This window comes from Bison bison, unplaced genomic scaffold, assembly GCF_000754665.1.
Source record: "Bison bison bison isolate TAMUID 2011002044 unplaced genomic scaffold, Bison_UMD1.0 scf7180017862176, whole genome shotgun sequence".
In the NCBI taxonomy this organism is placed as follows: domain Eukaryota; kingdom Metazoa; phylum Chordata; class Mammalia; order Artiodactyla; family Bovidae; genus Bison; species Bison bison.
This window is the reverse complement of record NW_011492748.1, coordinates 6,195-10,368: the sequence shown is the minus strand read 5'-3', so window position 1 is coordinate 10,368 and position 4,174 is coordinate 6,195. Positions and strand designations below refer to the sequence as shown.

Here is a 4,174-nt window from a genome sequence, read left to right as displayed (position 1 = left end):
GCTGAGCACATCATGAGAAATGCTGGGCTGGATGCTATAAGCTGGGATCAAGATAGGTGGTAGAAACATCAACAATCACAGATATGTGGATGATATCACTCTAATGGCAGAAAAAACTAAAGAACTTCTTGATGAGGGTGAAGGAGGAGAGTGAAAAAGCTGGCTTAAAACTAAATATTAAAAAAAAAAAAACAAGATCATGGCATCCTGCCCCATTACTTCATGGCAAATAGAGGGGGAAAAGGTGAAATAGTGACAGATTTCCTCTTCTTGGGCTCTAAAAACTGCAGATGGTGACTGCAGCTGTGAAATCAGAAGGATGTTTGCTTCTTGTCAGGAAAGCTATGACAAACCTAGACAGTGTATTGAAAAGCAGAGACATTACTCTGCTGACAAAGGTGCATATAGTCAAGGCTATGGTCTTCCCAGTGGTCATGTATGGTTGTGAGAGCTGGACCGTTAAGTGGAGTGCCAGAAGAATTGATGCCTTTGAACTGTGGTGCTGGAGAAGACTCCTGAAAGTCCCTAGGACAGCAAGGAGATCATATGAGTCAACCTTAAGGGAAATCAACCCTGAATACTTGTTGGAAGGACTGATGCTGAAGCTGAAACTTCAGTATTTTGGTCATCTGATGTGAACAGCAGACACGTTGGAAAAATCCCTGATGCTGGGAAAGATTGAGGGCAGAAGGAGAAGGGCATCAGAGGATAAGATGGTTGGATGGCATCACTGATGCATTGGACATGACCTTGGGCAAACTTTGGGAGATGGTGAGGGATAAGGAGGCCTGGTATGCTGCAGTCCATGCAGTTTCAAAGAGTCTGACATAATTGGGTGACTGAACAACACTATGTAGATGCATGTGAAGGAAGTCTACTGATACATACGGTTGGTTTATTGCTTCCCATACTTTTTAGAGCTCATCTCAAATTTATAACTCAAAACCTAAAATGAAGTTTACAGTCATCTCAATTATTACAGGAGACATTTTCTGCTTTTTCTTTATCTGGCTTTGTATTTCCATCAAAAAGTGGGAAACAAAAGCACTATATTCACGTCTGTCAATTTTGCTGTTAGTATCTTTGGTGTAGGCTTCTTTGCTGCTTATTACTGTCCTTTGGTTTTCAAAGATCCATACTACCCACTACGTCTATGACCTCTACAACCACAGAGAATTCTAAGATATTCATCCATTTTTCTTTGTATCTATTCCAGCACCTAGAAACATTCCTGGAAAATAGTAAGGACTCAACCACTATTTGTTAATGGAATGATTTCATGAATCTGTAGGTGTGTGTAAAAAAAGACTGGATTTAAGTTGAAAAGACTGAGGTTCCTGTCTTGGCTCTACTCTATTTTGTGTGACTTTGGAGAAATCACTTTAAGAAAAAGAATTACATAGATATCATCTATAAACGAGGCTTGATAATCCTCAAACTTTTTTTTGAGAATTAAAAGAGAATGTATAGAAGCTCTTTATTGATTATAAACCACCAAATTAAAGGTGTTCTCATAAATCATTAGTGAATTTTACTTCAATAGCATCTTGAATAATTAAACTGACTAGGTAAATAGATTTGCTAATGATTATTGGTTAGTACAGGTAAGTATACGAATGGCTGTTTCCTAAGAGTGAAAACACAAGAACACTGGTGGTTGTACTGCTGTAATTCATATTCTGTGGGACTGAGAACAAAGTCATTTGCCTAATGCGACACTAAACAAAATGACTTCAGTACAGTTTGGGTCGATGTCTCACTGTACTCTGTTTAAATTATCAGTAATAAAAAACAGTATATTTCCATGTTTTCCTTTAGAGTACTCATTGGCAAAGTAGCCATTTAATTGCTCCTGCCCACTTCAAGTTAGCAGATTCAGTTTTTAAACCCAGAGATCCTTTGAGTCATACTCTGTGCTAGGAAAAAAGATGCACAGACTCTCAAAAAGGAATGGGATTATAGTACAGGGCTGCAATTTTTTTCATCCAATCAAACTTAAGCTGTCTATAATTACAACCAATAGTGTACTGACTTAGAGGGTCAGACACAAAGCAGAGAAAATGGGAGACAAAAAAGGTGAAAAATACCATTAATACCAATACGGAAAGAACAACCAAACAAAGAAAAAATGGAAAAGAGAGCCAGATCAAGACTCAAGTCTTATCAAAGGCCTCGATATTCCTGTTAACCATTAATCATATTTGCTTGAATCTCTGCACGTGTTGGTTATGCTACTGTGTGGAACAAGGAATTTTAAGAATTGGTTTTTGGAGGGCAAAATAGAATTATAGAATGTCAAAATTGGAAGAACATTTAGGGGTCAAATAGTTAATGCATCTCCCTTATAGGCGGGCAAAGTCAAGTCCAGAGACCGAAGGGAACTTGTTAAATACTGCTCAGTAATTTTTTAGTAGAATTAGTAGGTTACTGACTTTCAGGCTCTTCAAAAAGGGAGTCAGTAAGTCACCTGCTCTCAAAAAGTACTGCTTTAAAAAAAAATCAGAATTTCTGGGTTACATGTGAAAAATAAAGATTCTTGGGTCCCACCTCAGATCTACTGAATCAGAATTTTAAAGGTAAGTCATAACAACCTGCATTTGAACAAACTTTACAATTGTTCTAACACACTAAAGTGTTGAAAAGTACTGCCCTAGACGTTACCTCAAGCCTTTATACTGAGACTGCACACTAAAAAAAGTCTTTCCAGATATTTAAAAGAAACAAAGCGGTAGTGGACCTGAAATGCTGTTAGAATTCCCATGGTAACTGTACAGTGTAGGGCTCAACCAATAGAGATAAAGGAAAGCTCCAGCAGCCAAGCACGCTTGGGAAGCTTCAGCTGGTAGAACAGTCTAGTAGAGGGCCGGCTCTTCAGCTGGCTGCTAGGCTTTTAATGTCCTTTTGGTGTCACACAGGCAAGCTTACAGTAGATTGAAAGTGAAAGTGAAAGTGAAATCACTCAGTCGTGTCCGACTCTTTGGGACCCCATGGACTGTAGCCTATCAGGCTCCTCCGCCTATGGTATTTTCCAGGCAAAAGTGCTGGAGTGGATTGCCATTTCCTTCTCCAGGGGATCTTCCCGACCCAGGAATTGAACTCGGGTCTCCCGCATTGCAGGCAGACGCTTTACTGTCTGCGCCGTGAGGGAAGCCCAGTAGATTACAGTAGTTCCTTAAGTTTAACTTTTCTGGCAAGACACAAATTCTGAAAACGTGGGCCTCTGTGTATCACCATTTTATCACCCTCCACTCCTAGTTCTTTCCTGGTTCTATCACTCACTTAAATTCTGCATGGCATCCCTATGGGCTCCTGGAAGACCCGAGAACCAAGCATCCCTAGCCTCACCCGTCTGTCAGGTTCTGTCAAGCAGCCAGGGTAACGCAAAGGGTTAACGAGTGGTGAGCTGCAGAGCGGCAGGGAGCAAAGCCAATCATGTGTTTAAGCGGGCCCTTACGTCTGGTGTGGGCGGGGCCTTGACGTAGCGTAAAAGGGAAGCGGCGGAAGCCAGGGGGTGAGAGGGCAGAGGGGGGTTAGAGGTTGCTAGGAGGCGGGACGTTTGGGAGAGCACAGGAGCTTTGTCCGTTTCTCCCTGCTCTTCTTTATCCGTAGGGATCGGTAGCTGCGGGGCAGCCCGGGGCCTGGTGTATGGCCACCGAGTTACGGTGTCCGGACTCCATGCCCTGTCACAATCAGCAAGTAAACTCTGCCTCGACCCAAAACCCTGAGCCGCAGCAAGCTGGAGACCTGATCCTGGCCCACCCTGGGGGAAACAGCGATTCCGCGGCCACGCTGACTCTCCTCAGCGGGCACGCCCATTCTAGCGTACCGGCTGAGCTGGACCCTCAGGCCTCCGGCGGCGCCACCTTCAACTCAGAAAACAACGGTGGCACTGGCAACTATGACGCTCCAGCCAGCGATTCCCTCCTAGGGGACTGCGAAATCTCCCGGCAGATCGGGGCCCAGCTTAAGCTTCTGCCAATGAATGATCAGATCCGGGAGCTGCAGACTATCATCAGAGACAAGTAAGCCAGAGCGGAAGGGGTAGGGGAGGTGGAGGGTCTCGCGGGGGTGGGCAGGGATTGGAAGTGAAATTGGCTAAGGTTCTTGGCGTTGGGAAGCTGGTCTGTTGGGATCTGGGCAGGGCCTTTTCTTTGAGGGGCGGTGTCACGTGACA

The 4,174-nt window shown here is 43.8% G+C and overlaps 1 pseudogene; it reads left to right on the top strand.

Annotated features, from left to right (window-relative positions):
• The first annotated feature begins 3,503 nt into the window (after positions 1–3,503).
• Positions 3,504–4,168, top strand: LOC104983305 (annotated as a pseudogene).
• Positions 4,169–4,174: the final 6 nt, after the last annotated feature.